The 19,238-nt window shown below is 39.1% G+C and overlaps 1 protein-coding gene across 2 annotated transcripts in view; it reads right to left on the reverse strand.

The window, feature by feature from the left end:
• The window catches only part of FAR2 (fatty acyl-CoA reductase 2), a 1,505,975-nt gene that overhangs the window by 547,521 nt on the left and 939,216 nt on the right, over nt 1-19,238 (reverse strand). The window lies entirely within an intron of this gene.

Below are 19,238 nucleotides of genomic sequence, written 5' to 3' on the forward strand. Positions count from 1 at the left end.
GGATGCATGGGCGTGTCCAACCGTCAAAATATTTGTACTCCATGGAACTGCAGTGGTAACTGCAGGATACACAATTATGCACTTCTGACTAGACAGACACAGACACACACACACACACACACACCAGTTGACTTCAGTAAGATTAGAGGCTCTACTTAACTATGAATACAGCATAGAGAACTCAGTACTTTACGCAAGGTCCATGGCACAAGTTTGACTATTACAAGGCTGCAGGAGAATTTATAGTGGATGACATCAATACTGGATGTTGGAGAGAAGGTGTGAGGACTAAATGAAATGGATAGCTAGCCATGTTCAACTGTTAAGATATTAAAGTTCTGCATGTTACCAGATTGATGAGTGTGCAAGGTGTAGTATTTGCTGCTGTGGTTTAATATGCTGGTATACTTTAAGAGACAGTTTTACAAACTTTATGCAAACAGCTAAAAATCTGAATGTGTATTGCCATTATAAAGATGTGCATGGTATTTAATAAAGCAATTGTTATTTATTTTTGTAGTGTAGTTTATATATTTGTGAACAAGTATTGAGATACCAAGTTTGAAGTGCATGGGTGGAGGTAAAAGACTGCTGCATTGTAAATGTGTGTTATTTTCTTAAAAAGTGCCTTCCCTTTGTTTGGGTTTTTACAAGTAATTGCATGGGATGAAGACTAAATGGACAGTAAACATAAGTAATACATGCTATTGTCCACATTACACAGTCCACTGCCAAGCAGCCAGTTTGCGCAAATGATGCAAAGTGTTTTTGCACACAAGATACACATTTCGACTGCTTTCCCTGTTTGCATGTAGTTAAGCAGCAAGGAAACACACTCCTCAATGCTACAATTATGAGAGTACTGAGTATATAAAATACACCGGCTGCATTGCGGACTCTATGGCAACAGGTGTAAAAGCACTGACATATTAATTATGGAGCCCAGATGATACAGGTTTCAAATCCGGGTGTATTTAATAGTTTGACATACGTATTGATAATGCAATGACATAATTCTTTACACTGCAATCACTGTGTACTACTGTCTGTTACCTTAGTGTAGTGTGTTTAGGTGGCACTGCGTGGAGGTAACTGCACTAATGAATAGCCGTCCATCAACTCTTGGCATTGGTGCATGATGTCAAATTCAGCATAAATACAGATGCCAAAAAGTGAAGGGCTCCATGGCTTTTTTTCTACTTCTGTGTGCTGTGTGTGATTCTACTTTTTGATTACATTAAAAGTGTTAAAATGGGGTAGGTAGGAAAGTGGGAAAATGGGGGAGAGCAATAAAGGATAGTGCAGGAGGGAGGGAGGAAAGTACCATAGCTATCCACTTCTTCAACAGTGTAAAATGAAAATACATACAGAATATTAGCTGAAATTGGACCGTCACCTCCACAGAGAGGGGTGACAACAGCACAATAATGTTGTATAGCCAACTGGACCAAATCAGGTGTGTCAAGAAGAAATGTGTGCAAAGTGGAGAGCTATGTATGGGATAATTTTTTTTGTGGGACAGGTGCCCATTTGCTTTTAAGTTCAGCAAGAGAGGAATGTTGGGTAAGGGACATAAATATTTGTGGGTCAGGTAAGTAGGGTAGGTAACGATGCATATGGAAACACACAGGACAAATAAGACAAGACACAGGGATAAGTGAGGGACACAAAAGTTGGAGGGACACCATAATTCAGGTTAGGGAGGGGATAACAGAAGCCCATACCCATCAAACATGGGGGCAGTGATAATCTAGTCCTCATCGCAGGACTGTCATCACTGTCTCCTTACTCCGCTGGCTGTTGGAGTGCTTGACATCTCCTCCTATGAACTATACAGGAAAGCAGACTCTCCATTTGGTATAGGCTTGCACCAATCGTGCTGTGTACAGCCCTATGCACCAACCCTGGCACTTTTGGCAGGTGATGAAATCCCCACCTCTGCCTGTACTCCCAGAGGTGCCACAGCATCAGCTGCCAGGGTAGTGCTACCTAAGGTCACATGTAGTGCAGGGGCAGCAAAGGCAGGGTTGGTCCCCGATGTGCTGGGCATCGGTGCCAGAGCCAGTTAAGCGGGGGCAAGCTGAGCAACTGAGGATGACCTACCTCCCTGTGCTGCAAAGCATTATGTGATTTGTTAGAGATGGATGACATGGAAATGTTTTGACACAGGAAAAAAAGATACAAGGGTTGGGGTTAGAGAAAAAAAAAAGAGATAAAATTAGCACCGTCATATGGCACATCCAATGAATTATCATAATAAGAAAAATATTTTACCTGAAATTTTACATTTAAGTACAGTTCTTAACAACTAAAAACTATAATTTATTTGTGTCTTTCGGCTTTTCCCGGTTAGGGGTCGCCACAGCGGAACTCCGGTCCGCTAATGATTGGCAGTAGAGTTTTACGTGCTGGCTTGCCGGGCCTAACGCACAACCTTCAATGAAGGCAACAACTAAAAACTATATAAAAACTATAATAGAGAAATGTAATCCTTGCAATGTGCAGATATTATACATATGCTTGTAGACGGTCCAATTATACAGATTAAGTTAACATCAGGGCATTCATGCCACTTATGTAGAAATTACTTTATGCAATATTTTTAAAGGATTGGACTATTTTATACTTGTAACTTGTGGTATTTGAACCCATAACATCCGACTATAGTCTTACACTTGACTTGTACAGTTCATTTGTGCTACACACTGAACCATGCATGCTTGCTTTTACCATTAGGGTATGCATGCTTACTTTGCTACAACTGTATAGAAAAGAAAATCTTTAATTTAAAAGCTAAAATAATACTTCTCTTGTGCTGCATACATACCCCCTTGCTTCCCTCTGTTTCTCTAGATGCTCAGGATGGGCTTCTCTACTCTCAGTAATCTCTGCATTAGCTGGAGAATGAAGAGAAGAGAACAGAAGAGCATTATGCATACCAATCTTGACTATATGTAACTTTCTATTTAATATAAATTCTCTTTATTAGTATACTTACACAGCTGCGGGAATGTTACTAGTTCTGAATTCATCCATCCACTGATTGAGTGTATCCCTGTTGCATCTTTTTAGGTCATTAGAATGATGCCTACACTGTTCTACAGTATGTAGAATGCCAGTCACACTAGAAAGAGCCATCGACACACTATTCCAAGTGTTAGACTTGTACTGGCAGCCACTATAGTCCCCCTGCAAAAACCTTCAGCTGTGGCAATTTACATGGAGTCCAATAAAAGATTCTGGACACCTCAACATCCCACTTCTGTGCCCTATATTGCACCTCCCCTGCTACCACCAGACATGGCTAACCAGAGAGAACAGCAACAGCTAATAATGATTTCCCGCCAATACCTGTTATGTTAACTGGTAGTGCGCAAACCCGAACAATGATGCCAACTGCATCTGCATGATGTTAAGCAGAGAGTAACAGTGCCAAACAGAGAGAAAAGCATTTTTTAAATGAGAAGGTTAATATGACAGTTAACAACAGTTTGAGGGTTGTTTGCTGCTTGAACTGTTAAGTGATTTCGCTTTACAGGCATCTACTGGAGGCATAGTTTCATGACCCGACACATTTTTGCTGTGGCTTTATACAGTGATAAAACTGATTTTTACAATATGGGATTCAAAGCTATGCATAAGAGACAAAACATTTTCTTCCACAGATGTGATTTTACATCTTTGCCACAGAAGAAATGCTTCTCAGTCATAGTTATGAATTATATATAAATACATATGACAAATTGAGGGGTTAACCATGTATGTGTGTGACCCAGCAAAGTTATGGTTTATACATTCATGTGTGTATTATTGAAGTCTGAAGGCCATCCAAGGCCAGATAGCACAATTATAATTACAGTAACATAGTAGTCTGCACATCCTCAGTCATACATGTAATTCATATGAGCTCCACTGCTAGACATGCTAATTTGTATTGTTATTTATAATTATGTTTAATTTTTTTATGTGACATTTAATATAAAGTGAAATGGAACAGTAAAATATTTGTAATTTCCTGCATTAGAACCCAGGACCATCTGTACTGCATCCCTGCACTTATACCTGCTGCCACAGGAATAGTTAAGTAACAGTTGGATATTTCCCCAGTCATTGTTAACTTCTATGTGTTAACCACCATTTAACACCACTTACCATGTTTGCCCTCTTCCCAACATAATTGATAAAATGTATCCATTTTAAAATTGTTGACTGTCTGTTTCCTCTCTGCAGGTGTTGGGGGAAGGCTGCTACATGCTGTGCAATGTTGCTAAGTGGTGTTGTGCGATGGAAAGCAAAAAATGCAACGATGTAACCTTTTCGAAACTAAAAATGCCTGCATGTGTTCTGAATGCTTCATGTGTGGGCCATTACTCAAAATTTGTATGATGGTAAGAGTTGCAAAAGAAGACAAGCAAAGCTACACTTGTTTTAGAATTGACAGTAGTGTTTATTAGGTTTCATCCTTAAAAGAGAAAGGTGGGACTTGAACCATGATCTACAGATAATATATGCTATATGTTCAAAATGATTGACAGATGTGCTACACACACAAGTGATTCACATGTGTAGTTGATGTACTGGTTATTAATAGAGTACTTTACATGATATTTATTGTGTTTATCCAGTTCCAGTGTTTGTGCTAAGCTGCACACTGTGCAAATACTGGCATTAAAAAGGAAAAGAAATATATAAAATACACAGCACTACAAAATATATGTTAGCACATACAAGCCTGATTTGAACTCTCACTCAGATGAACCTTCAAAACATAGTTATCCCTGTTTGTCACAGAAGCAGCTTTGCAGCAATGAATGAAAATAATTGTGCATACAAGCAAGTCTAAAATCATCCACAATATCAACAAGACATATGGCAATTGTATACTTCTGATTTGTATATGCATTAATTTCAAATGTAGTGCAATGAGTGAATGCAAAACCATTTATGAATATTGTTTCTACAGATGCTGCCCTGTCTTATCTCTGTATGATGTTCATTCTTCTCTTATCTGAGCATTAATCTGAGACATGCAGCCTGTAAGGCATTTTCTATCATTGTCCTTACAATGTCGGAGAATCTTAAATATACAGTTTTCAACAAACTCAGGGGAGGGTTGGATGTTACTGAACAGAAACTATAAAGAGTGTGCTACTTACTTAAATGTAAAACCTCAATACAATTACTTCTACACTTTGTAAGTCTAACCTGGCTGACACACCCATTGGAGGTGAGAGTGTCTGAACTGCTGTTGTGTTTTCCTTCTCCCTACCAGTAATCATTCACAGTTGGAATCCATTAGCAACAAACACAAGGGGAGTACCTGCACTATGTTTATATTTGCTACATGGAGCCAAGGATTCAGGATTCAGCAATTCTAATGTGTTCACACCTCATTTGCATCTTCACCATGCTCACAGGCCTGAATCTACACTACAGAAAGGGAAGCATGTAGCTAGGGAACCTGAAAGTGAGGAGACTTGTTTTTGTGGATAACACAGAAGAAGACTGCTATTATTTTGGATTTATCTGTACAGAAGACTACTGATCTTAGGGTATGATTGCATTTTTCAGTTATATATTGGATATACTCAGATGTCACTTAGAAAAATATTTTTATATATGCATTAGCAAATGCCACTTTTATTTGCATGCACTTCTTAGAAGTTTACTGACGTAACAGGCATTTTTGTCAGGGCATTTTACTTTCTCAGATGCACATCCTTATTAGCTTTCATCACAAGTGGTACTGTTATAACTGTTTTTCTCTTTACACTCTTCTACTGTTATTTCAGTGAAATGTAAATGTCCTATACTGTCAATGACACAGGGGTTTTAGCCTTCTTGGATGGCCCATAGACACCACTAGGGGAGTGCTGGCCACACGTAGAGGTGACTGGCAACTGCATAAAAATGAATTTTCTGTGGCAAATGTGTACACATGTTTTTGGGACAGTTTCGTTAATAGCACTTATAACAATTCACTGATGTTTTATTCCATTGTTTGGTAGACAATTGTCATTTGCCTGTTGATTTGGGGGTGGGGGAGCCTAGTTCTATTTCTGTGTTGGCATAAACAAAATTGTTTGTGCAGAGGTCTTGCTTTCTGTGTGACTGTGACATGTTACAACCACATACATCTTTTTTTTAATATTTAAAAATCTTGAATGTTTTTTTTTTTTTCTCCAGTGGGTAATACTGAAAAACTACTTGCATGTTATGTCTAATCAGGACTTTTATTTATGTGATCTTTATCAGTTGTATCCATCTTTTGTGTTTTATGTCACCTAGGACTATGGCACCCAAGCATCCCAAAACCTGACCCCCCCCCCCCTCAGTGACCCTGAGAATAATGACATTATCCAAGCATTTAGGCGACATGGTGGCTTTCTGCTTGAGAGAGGTCATGGGGATATGTCTGGAAGAATGCAAATTTGGCAGCAGATAGTGGCTGAAGCAAACGCTGTTGGGGAACACAGCATGACATATGATCAGGTGCATCATAGGGCCACTGACATGATTTCATCGGCCCAGAGAACAGCAGCTGCAGTGGCCAATGGACAGATGGCTAGCGGGGTGGGCCTTGCTACACAGCCACCACTGACACCAAATGAAGAGTTCCTGTCCACTGTCAGAAAGACAGAAAGCTCAGTGTAAAGTGCAGAAAAGTATGTGATTGATGTTGGTGCTGTTGTTTCAGGAAGGACAAGTCTGTCCCAGGAGGAGCTTCCAGGTAGGCTTACCTTTGTCAACTGATAAATATTTCTTGTATAACAAAATACTGATAGCAATACCCAAGTTTGTTTAACAAAGGTTTTTTTTTTGGGGGGTAGCTATAGATTGATACAGTTCACAACACAATTCTCGTCCATTATACATAGGCTTGGGGTGGATGCGTCATCTAAGTTTCTGTTAAATGTATTGTTAATGGACATATAAAGGGCCACATGTTTTTCACCCCTGTGTTATTGTTAATTGTTATGATGGTGTCCTTATATTTTACTTAACATCTTCCAGGACCATCCTCCCTAGGAAGTGAGGAGTCATCTGCACATGGCAAGTCAAACATTTTTATTTCAGTAGTGATGAGCAGTTCACAGAAATATTTATTTTATCCATATGTGGGTGTCAGGACTGTGTGTGTATTGCTGTACTGTCTGTGATAGTGGCACCACTGTTAGCTTGTTAGCATACATTAAACTGTAGTAGTGTTGGCTATTAATTTCTTTCCTATGTTTGTTGCTTATTTTCACAGGTGATCCTGACAGTGGAAGTATAAGACTCTTATCACCTGATATCAGAGTACCGGCGGACTCTGATGATGATGATGGTGGTGGGCAAACAGAGGAACAGTTGGGGAGTGCAGAAGTTGTATCTGAAACTAAGTTTGACATTCAGCCATCCCATATAATTCCACTGGACACAGCTAATAGGCCTACACCAACCCATTCCAGTGAGCCTTCAGATATTGGACAGGTGGAGGGTGACACTCGTAAGTTCATAGATGTTTACTAGGCTAACAACCACATGGGCCTTTTTAAGCCTAGCCATGCATCCCAAATATGATAAGTTCTGATACCCCTGATAAGTGTAAGCATGGGTCTGGGAGATGAACCATTTACAGGTTACCTGCTTGCATTAGAGACATAGGTGCCAAAACCAGGGATGACTTTCCAGTTTCTGGTTTATTCAATCAAGGTAGTGTGGTTACTGCAGCTTCAGTGCTTGTTGACTCTGGTTGTAGCCAAAGTGTAGGCAAGGTGCCACAAAGAAGGGTTGTTAGGGTTGCTCAGAGGAGGCATGCTGCCCATTCTCCACCTGATCCAGGTGTGTTTTCCCGTGCTACTCGACGTATGTTTAGGGCCATCATGAAGGTGTAGGCAAGTTTAAATTGGGCCTCCAAGGAAATTCTTAGGGTTGTAAATGTGGCACAGGCAGACATGTGGGGCTGCTTCCACCGTGCTGCCAATTCAATGGATCAGATGAATGACGCATTAGAAAAGGCGATGTTTGTGATGGAACATCTGCTGGGAGGTGGACAGCATCCACTTGGGCATAAGACAGCCACATCATATAATGTTAGCTGACTTGGCTGTAACTGACAACACTCCCACAGTGCCACTACTTCTGCTGCTCCATCATTGGTTGAAGTGCCCATACCCAGATGTAACAGGTCATAGGGTCATGTTTCGTGGCATACTCGTGAAGACAGTTCATCCAGCAGACATCATTCATGTTCAGGTTGCAGCAGCACATCTGAACATGGGCATGGAGGTGTCAGTGCAACTCCTGGCTGACCCAGTTCTCATGGATAGGTACAATGATTATGAACTCCCACTTCTACCATATATGGCTCACAGCTGTCTGACATACCATGACGTAGAGCTAGCACAGAGCTTGGCTGTGTTCTTGCAGACACTCACACACCAATTTCACCTGGAGTGCCCATTCAGAAACAGACACAATAGTTACATGGCTTAGTCGCAAGGCTTAAAGCTCATTTTGTCTCAGTAGCCATGTGATACTTTATCCAAATGTCTGCCTGCTTCTCTTTCTTACTCACACGCACTCACTTAGCTTTTGTGTCAGACTAGGCTTCCTTCATCCCACCCCCCACCCACACACACAACACCCTGTGCAAGTGATGATAACTGTGCCATATCCTTGTTTTCGACATAAGCTTTGTATCTGATGCTCAGGGTGCGTAGCTGACTTAGTGCTTATTATATCTGTGTTTGTGATGCTGTTTTGCTAATTGTACTGCTTTTCTACAGGTTTTTGTGATGTGTACATGCCTCCCACACTCTTACAGCAACAAAGCTGGATCAAGCCAAAAATCAAAGTGGGACAAAGGCTGAACAACTGGGAGACTTTTTAAATATTTTGGTGTTACAAAGTTAAACAGTTGAACAGTTTTTGCATCACTATATTTAAGATTTTTCTTAAGGATATGAAGTCTGAAACTGAAATGGGTATCATTAATTTTTATCCTCTCTGTATAATGATTTGCCAGTACAAAAGTATGAGGCCAAAGTGAGGACATCCAGTGACCATCAGTACTTTTGAGAGGTATGAATGTGTGAATCTGTGATGCCTGAGGCCTATTACTTGATAAAGGACACATGCATTCACCTAAGTCTCTTCTGTCACATGTTAAAGTAATTGCTGTACAAATCACCCACCTTTTACTCACTTACATTACCAAGTAACAGTATGCAACGATGTGCCATTCATTTGTATCATTACACAATTTTTTCAATTTTCCAGGTTCAACGCTTACCTTGTAACTCCTGCAGTTGCTACAGTTTTAGTGCAGGGCTGATGCTAGGAGTACATGGGTAGGTAAAGGTTGAGAGTGTTGCCTGGCATCAATGTTACTATAGGTATGTGTATAGGATGAAGGTTTTAGCCCCTTAGGTGGTGAGCGAGTATGCTACACATTGCCTCTTAGCCAATGCGAGGGCATATTGATCATGCCTACGTCTGCCTACACTCACAGCAGCTGCTTTTCCCCCCTCTGACTCCTCTCCCGAGTTTGGCTTTGGTGACTTTGCCAGTGTTGGTGGGATGTGTGTCCCTTCCCCTTTTTGATCCTGCTAAACTGTTTTCTCAGAATGATGTTGTAAAGCATAGCACAGATGGGGTGAACATTTCAGTACATGTACGTGGATTGTACTGCAGGGCTCCTCCAAACATGTCTAGGCACCAGAAATGTGACTTCAGCAGCCCAGACCCATGCTCTATGATATTTCTGATTTGAGCATGTGCCTCATTATAGCATTCTTTGACTGGTGTGTATGCATTTCTGATGGGCGTCATCAGCCACAGTTCCAGTGCATAACCTATATATCCCAGTAAATGTCCTTATCTGATATCACCCCTAGTAAACATGTTATATAGTTGGGAGTTGTGCCAGATATGTGAATCATGGTAACTGCCTGGATTGCCAGCACACACATTCAAGATGATTTCCTTTGCATTACACATGACTTGGCAGTTAATGGAGTGGAAGCCCTTTCTATTTACATAGACCCTTCCCTGCTCCCTGGGTGGTGCTTTGATTTCTATATGTGTACAGTTTATGGCACCCAGTACTTCAGGTAGTGTGCTACAGGGTAGAACTCCTGCATATATGTGGCCATGTCCTCAGGTGTACGGGAAACATGTATGTGGTCACTGGCATGTTGGAGCATAGCATTCAGAAATTGATGGAGGATCCTGGATGGTGATGCCTGTGAACCCCCCCCCCCCCCCTCAGCATGTCCACTGTTGGTCTCTGAAAGGTTCATGTAGCTAAAATTCTAAGTGTTACACATACCTTTGTCTCCTCCGGTATGGGCTCCCCTCTGTTTTCCCTTGGTCCGAGTTGAGGATGACAGAGATTGCAGAGTTCCTGTAGTGTGTCTCTATTCACCCTGTAGTACTCTACAATTTCCACCTCATGCAGATTGTGATAAGCTGAATGGGGTCTAAAAACTGTTCTTGGCCTTGGTCTATTAACAGCAGCAGCAGCAGCATAGACTTGAGCCTGTTGCACATACACATGAAATAAAGTAACAGCAGTTCCTAACATTCTTTCTCTGTAGACTCCTTTCTTTGGCTGTATTCCAATAGGTATGGAATTCACAGGGAAAACCAGCAGTGAGTCTACACAGTTGCTTTATAGCTTGCTGAATAGCTCCACCATCTTGGATTAGTTGATTAGCATACAATTCAGCTACTTACGCTGTAATTAGCATATCATGGTGCTTATCGTATTTGTACAGCTCTACATGACATGCAGAGCCACTTACTGAATCCAAAACAGTGCAATATCATTTGCACATCTCGGTTTTAGCAGACCATGTAGGCATTACTGAATCTGCCCCTTAATCTTATAGTATGTACATAAGAACAGAATGGTAGTGCATGAAGAAGATGAACATAAACGTATTATTCCACACCATGTCATAACATACAGAAGTATGTCCATATCACATACCAGATATTTCCCTAGCCAAAGAAAACTTAATTGTGAAAATTTTCTCATTTCTGATTTGTGGCATATGGGGAAGCTAATTTTCAAAAAAAAAAGAAAAAGGAAATTAATCTAATTATGCATTTAAAGGTTTAATTCTAATGATCTGGATCAATTTTTGTGGTCTAAATGCTATTCACACCTGAAAAAAATATGTATGTATAACTGTGGCAGCCAAGAAAACAGTTAAAGTGGAGTGAAAGCTTCAGTAGTGGGGAAAAACAGCAATAAGCATAACAATCAATTTTCTGTAGCTGCATTTTAAGTAGCCAGAAATGTTTAATTTGTATACCAACCTCCCATGCAGTAGACTTCTCCCAAAAGCATTGCCATTTGTGATCGGGATGCACTGTTTATTTATAATCACAGTATGATCGATGAATAGTGCATCTACTGATAATATAAGTGGTATATAATCTCTTTACACACATTTGCCTTAGTTACTGCTTCATTTGACTTTTGTGTCAGCCTGAAGATTTGGGGAGATTAGTTACATGGTTGATACCAATGCTGCATCCTTGAAAACAAAGTTGTATATCATGGCTTCCTTGTTGTATGACTTGTTATACCTCGGGTAACTACAGTCCACACCCACATAGGACTCAACAGCAGAGTTTAATTAAATCAGAAAACACAGTCCTATAACAAAGAATATGAATGAATTTAATGTTTCTTGACAAACCAACTTGGCACAATGATATGAAGGGTGATAAAACTATAAAGGCGGATTGCAGTTCAGTCGACTTCAATCAATCGTTATTTCTGTACCTGTTCTGCTAGATACATTACATATCATTAAAATGATTTAAAACATTAAAACCAAGTAAGTTACAAAGTAGCAAGCCAAAAGTAAAATAGTTTACAACAAAACACATGGATTTCTCAGTGATGGAGATTATTTTTAATACCAGCTGGGGGCGGGTCTAAAAATGTCTTAAGAAAGAGGTGAATTTTGAGGTTCTCACTAAATATAAACTTAGGAGTACTTTCCTGATTCTGCCAAGGTAGTGAGCCCCACCAGTTAGGCACCTGAAAATAAATTAAGCCTCAGTGATTCTAGCATCATCCAGGGAATCTTAAACAGCCCCATGGTAGCTGATCAAAGACTGTACGAAGAATGGAAGGGCTCATGCACTCCTTTAAATAGGTGAGACCTTCATTTGATACACATGTATATGGATCTCCTTCAGGAGCTTGAAGAATCAAAACTTCAAACTTCAAATGTCCGAGACCATAAGATGGAAGTTCTGAATGGAGATGCAGTACAGCATGGAACGGGATATTTACCATTTTACGGGATATTTACCATATTCCTCACTGAACTGCAATCTCGAAGTTAGTATATCCATTTAGCAGGGGGTGTGGGAGGTGCAGGGGGAATGTAAAAAACATTTTTATTTTTTTTTTGTTTTCGAAGTTTAAAACTTTGATCTTCTGGTCTTGGCCAAAAGCTTCAGACATTCCATGGAAGACCAGTACCTCTAACATCTTGTCATGGAGAGATCATTAACTAACTCCACTGAGTGCAGTCTCAGTGCTGTGGCAACTCATAAACCAGACTAATTATGGATACCAGAGGTCACGAAGCTGCAGAAAAGTTCCAAGCTGCATACTCATTACTTTTTATGGCAGCCTTGCAGCTAAAGTGATGGCATGACAAAGGGCAGTGACTGTCTTGAGAACTGGTGTGAATAAGAGGACATCAAGGCAATGCATAAGAAGCTCAGATGGCCCAGGGTTCAACTCATGCATAACAGGATACAAGATTGAAAGCAACTGAATGAACTCATCTTAGTTAACTGCTTTAGTCTTGCTTGAAGTCTGATAAGAAAAATCTCACTGAAAATAAATTTCATGCCCTAAATTAAAAACCGGGACAGCATTCTGCCTAACAGAGTCCCCTTTTCAAAAGCATGAGCAGTTAATTCACAGCTGGACACTGAAAACTCCTGTGTAAAGATTAGAAAAGGTCAGTCTGTCAGTCACTCAGAAGAGTCTAGTCAGGCAACTTTTCAAAAAAGATTGTGTGTGTGTGTGTGTGTGACTGTGTTGGTGCATGTGTGTGTGTGTGTGTGTGTGTGTGTGTGTGTGTGTGTGTGTGTGTGTGAGTTCGTACATGTGTGATTGTGTGTGTGTGTGTGTGTGTATACACATGCACGTACATGCATGTGCGCTCTCTGGACAAGTGATAAGGCTTATAATGGGCGATCTCTGACTGGGATATGAAATAGCACAAACTTTGTGTAGGAGAAGGCTATGCCTCCATCAGCTGTCTTTCCTTTGCCTTTTTCTGTGCAGACCACGGAGCTAATGTGTGTAGAAGCATTCATCTCTCTAGAAAGCAGCTGTAACAGAAGATAAAGGGTTATGCCACAGTAGTTTGGCTGTTCCAAATGTACGATGGTCCATTCCAAGTACCTGAATGGTCATTAGGCTCTCACGTCAATCACAGAAGAGCTCTTACCTTGTTTGGAGAATATATGAACATGACTCTTACCTAATGAAGGAACAAATGGGAATATAGGATGTTAGTAAGGGGTTTAATGGTGTATAGAGATCTAAAAACAAATCAAGCGCAGTTAATGCATCACAGCAGAACACAGCTTTGATGATTCACAGGTTGAAAGCAAACAGTCTCAGACATTTTGCCTATGCACACATGCATATGGGAATAATGCTGCTATTAGTGTCATCTTGGTTATGTCGGATGAGTCTGTGGTAACCGCTGTGACTATGCAGCCTGCACAGAAGCAAGGCTTAGATTTGGACTGCAGTGATAAGAAGGATGTTGTTGGAGGCCAGATTCCGGCATCTATTAGTATTGTGGCACATTCTGGTAAGAGCTGCAAAACAGCCCATCACTTTTCCCTAATGCTGTAGCTTTACTGGCTTAACTACATTACATTTGTACTGAGAGCTACATTCAACTAATGCTAGGCAGGACTGATACAGAACCAGCAGCTGCTGTGCAACATCACTCAGCAAGTTGTCCACGGTTCAGCATCCTAAGGATCAGCACAGCCATCAACACCAACTGGCATCAGTGCTTCTTCCCTGTGGAGTCACAGATATATACCTGCTGTTGGGAAATAAGTTCTAGAAATAATGAAAGCTGCTTCTGCTGGGAATTACTGCTGATGGTATTTCACATAATGAGGAAATTCTGGGTTCCTGGCTTTGCTATTGATACAATATGGCTATTCCCAAGTAATGATCCATTGCTCACCTCATGTGGCCACATGCATTTGAATGTTTATGCAATGACACTCAAGCCTGCTGACAAAGACATGCATATCATCTGTGCCAGTGGCAAGAATAGATATATGTGTGGTATCCATAGCACCTATGACATCTTTCAGGAAAAAAAATCATCATCAGTTTCATGTTGACTGTGTGCAGAGCATCCTAAAGTGGATTCCTGTACAGGGCATCAGGCACTGGACAAACTACTGGACATCACAACTGGCTAAGGATTGCAGTTTTACAGTGGTATCTCTAATGGGTTTCTGAAATGGCCAAATTAATAGCAGCAATGATGTCTTCTTGTATCTTGTGGTACCATATATCAACAGAGGTCATGTAAAAGGTTAGGGCATGGACATCCATCCAGAAACCGTCTTTCTATTCCTCTCGGCTGAGGGAGTTATATAGGCAGTAATCATTCCTGGCAGTGATACTGTGAGCATTCATCTGCATCACTGATGAACATTTCTGGGAGAGTTTCAGTGCTTTCTGGTTTGTGCTCTTGCATATATTGGCATATATCATAACATCATTTTGTAAATTTCATCCTGGATTTTATGCTGCATATGTGGTATACGTTGTTTGTTTACATACATGTACAAAGCACAACTCAGCAGCTGTGTACTATGCATTATGTTGATGGGTACAGTCGTTTGTGAATTGCAAAGCCTCTTGATATGAAATTGCAAATTACCACCAACCTTACAAGTTCTGAAGTTCAGGGGTACAGTAATCCAGTGTTGTACCTTGAAGGCTTTCATGGAGCACTGACTCCAAGTATGGGTCAAATGCTACATTTCCTACTCAAGCAATTAGGTTCTTTTAAATACACTGTAGGATATCAGACATACATATATAAACAGGAACTTGTTCCACATGGCTGGGATTATCTGAGTCAAATCTGAACCCATTATTTTTTTTTTGACTGAGGGGACAATAATGAAATTTGTGTTGCTATGTTTATGAGTACTAACACTGGAATAAATTTCTAGGTCAAGAAATGTCTACAATAACTCAGAGTTAATTGATTTATAGGCCAAAATAAAATTAGCCCTGAATATCTGTAACAAAAATGCAAACAGGTTAAGTTTTATTCAGCTTCACATATAACTAACTTCTTTAGCCAAAGACACTCCATTAGTAAACTCAGTAGAAAAGATTCAAGATTTACAGTTGCCCATTAAAATAAGTACAAAAAGGCTATTCTTTTCTAAAATAGGGTGGATGGAAATTTTGAATATGCTTACCAATCTGATTTTATCCCTTAACATGACAGATTTTATCATTAAACCAAGTTGGGTAACAGCACTGCATCAAATGTTAACACGGTAATCAAATGTGAATGCTGCCTTTATATTAATTCTTAGATCTTTATATAATCTTGCTTCTCTAAGACAGAATCAAGAAGACGAGATTTACGAAGGTTTAACAAAGAACTTTACCTTACATTTATTAGTAAGGCATTAGTCGATGTATATACGCTATACGAAAAAAACTAATAACCAAAGGTATAGTGTATCAATGAAGGAAGCTGGTGCTTGTAAATAAATGAATGAATGTGAAGACAAACTGCCTGAGACTTCATCAGAATAAAATGATAAAGTACCCATAGTCATTCATATATATATATATATATATATATATATATATATATATATATATATATATATAATTAGACACTAAAACTTGACCTGTTATGCAATTTCTTATCAATTAAAGTTAATTGAATTAATTGTCTGTTGAACACACAATGGAGCTTCAGTATTAAGCACTAATTTAAACATTTAAGTGAACTCTAATACATATAGTAAATAAATAAATAACAAATATTTACCATTACATATAAAAACATCAGGATACAGTTAAAGCAAACTATGCAAAACTATGTAGTTAACTACTTTCATTATTTATAAGGCCGAGTTTCTTTTAATTGCATCATTACAATTAATTCAATTAACTTCTAATGAAGTCTTAGGCAGAGAAGAAAGCACTCAATTCTAATACACTAATAAATTCTAATACAAATGTTTTCTTCATGTTCATTCATTCATTTTCATGCACCAGCTTCCTTCACTGATGCACTATACCCTTGGTTATTACGTTTATTAGCACTGAAGTATAAACCTGTTATGTTAGGTAGCAAATTCCTTTAAATAAATGTCTATGGTATTCAAATCATCTTTTGAAATTAAAGAGAAGCTATTTTTGCAACATCTGCATAATTTCCGATCCAATAATTATTGTGTTTAGGAATTCCAGTAAATACCAGATTAAACACAGTAAGATGGTCATATAGTGGAACCTTGAGGAACTCCTACAAAAAGTGGTAGCTTGTCTGAAATGACTCCCTGCATTACCACCATCTGAGTCCATACCACTGTCAGGGGCCTATCCAGCAGATTAGAAGCAGAATTATATTTACCATTGAATAATTCATTATGGATAACAGCATGTGATAGTGAATCAAATGTTTTTTTCAAGTTATGAAAATATAACTCCTGTTAGTAACCCATAATCCAAAGCTACTGTTATTTGATCATAAAGCTCCACTAAGTTTGTTAAATAACTAGAAGTGTTTTGCTATTCTCATTGTCCTGTAAAAAAAGTCTATAATACATCTTCCATAGAATTTTCCATGCATTAAAGTTGGACTGATTCTTATTACTTTTCTTATATATAGGTACAATGTTACATGTTTTCAGGACTGTTCCAGACCTTCAATAAGATGTTGAAGAAAATATACCTGGATGTAATTCATCAGGAAGATTTGACAATAAGATTCCAGGAATGTGGTCTAAACCCACTGAAACATTTTTAGTATTTTTCATAGCTTTGGAGATGGATATAGAAAACCGTGCTGGGCAAATATCCTTTGAAGTAAAAAAAAGTCATGTAAGGACTAGCAAGTTTCCAGATATCTTTTTTTAACTTAAACTGTCGGAATTCACATTGAATTATTCAGCTATTCTTTGATATCATATATTACAACATTTATCTATTCAGTGCTTATTGCATGTTTCTCTTCTGATTCTGAATTGGTATCTCTGTAATAATAGTAAGATACAAGCAGTTAAAATGTTTTTAGTCCTTTTAGTCTTATACACAGATCAGGCATATTTTTATCAAAATGAGGAGAAGTTTTGGACAGGAATTAATAAACAGCTGAAGGATTTTATCTGGGAGGGGAAGAAAGCAAGAGTCACGTGGGATAAGGTGATTCTTCCAATAGAGCAAAGCAGATTGGGATTACCAGATTTGACCTGGTATCACAAATCAACACAGTCAAGGCTTATTCATAGCACGAGGATGAAACATGGAGGAAACTCAAGAAACAAGGAGAGACCAGATTTTGGCTGCAGACCTTTAAGGAGAGTAACAATAATGTTGTTGTTCTTTCGGCTTTTCCCGGTTAGGGGTCGCCACAGCGGAACTCCGGTCCGCTAATGACTGGCAGTAGATTTTTATGGTGTCGAGGTGCCAGTTTGACGCCCAACCTTCAAAGGCACACCCATTCTACGCACGTCTTTCGAATGCCACTCGACCATGGGGAGGACATGCAGACGCCACACAGAAGGTGCTCCAGCCGAGAATCAAATGGGAGAACCTCTTGCTGTGAGGCAACAATGCTACCGCTGCACCACCGTGGCTTCCAGAATATTATACTCAAAGTAGCAGAAAGTATTCTAAAAACTAAGCCAACACGTGAATGGAGAAAGGCGAGCCTGCCAATAGGATTACTGCAATTAGGGATACAGACAATAGGTAAGAGGAGGCTGGAATTTACTGGAGAAAACTGGCAAAGGAACCAAGGTACTGGGAGCAAACAACTAGAGAAGGAAAGGTAATAGAATGGGAAGATGCCAAGTATTTATTTGGATTGCAGGTTAGAGATTTCCTTCCCTATCAAGGATTGATAGAGTATAGGCAAAGAGAAAGAAATAGGGGGCTCCTAAATGAAAGACCAGCACTGGTGGAGTTTTTACTACAATGTAGAAGAGAAACTGCTGTTAAAAAAAGGAATAAATAGAGCATATAAAATATTGCATGATAACTATAAAAATCAATCAGAGGAGGTTAGAAAGAATTGGGAAGAAATATTGGATAAGCAATTCACAAAGAAACAATGGGGGATATATGTATGTCTCCCAAATATGCAACAAAGTCTAGAATGTTTAGGATCTTTGTTTGGAAGTGTCTGCATAAGTATTTTTATACCCAAGTAGACTCCAAAGAATTTTTTTCTCGGGTGGACAGCAAATGGTGGTGTAACAGGGAAGAAAGAGGTAAATGAGAACATTTTCTGGGAATGTAATAAGTTGGCGGGCTTTGAAGATTACTTGCAGACTGCTTTTGTTAGAGATACTGGGTGAGCAAATTGTGTAACTAAGGAAATTTTTTTTTGAGGTATGATGCAGAATTGGAATTGCCTAGACATAGTAAGGCCTTGCTGAGTCTAATTATGGTGGTTGCCAAAAAAGCAATTACTAGAAAATGTAAATCAAAGTCTAAACCAGCTTTACTAGAAGTAGCGAATATAGTAACAGAAGGAAAAACAACTGGAATTGGGACCTTTGGAAAAAGGGTAGGAGCAAATTACATAGGAAAAATGGGAATTGTGGGAAAATACATGCAGAGGAGAAACAAGGTTTAAAAGAAGGCAGGATTTGAATGCGCTATGTAATGTCTGACTGATAATGACCAGATAGATTATAAGTGTTGCAACTACAATTGTGTCAACATGGTTTGTAATGTATAATGTTGGCAACTGGAATTGTGTCAATATGGTTTGTTTTCATTTATATAAATGCAAGACTGCCAATGTCAAATGTGATAATTTAATAAAGATGTTTCTTATTTATATAAAAATAATACAAAGAAAATAAATTAAAGGAAAAAAATGCAATCCCCACTGCACAGATGAGCATTCTGAAATAAAGTATAACAGAAGAACAGTCATGCCAGACTTAGTACAGTGAATCAT

Source organism: Protopterus annectens, chromosome 11.part0, assembly GCF_019279795.1.
Source record: "Protopterus annectens isolate FY-2018-M chromosome 11.part0, PAN1.0, whole genome shotgun sequence".
NCBI lineage: Eukaryota > Metazoa > Chordata > Ceratodontiformes > Protopteridae > Protopterus > Protopterus annectens.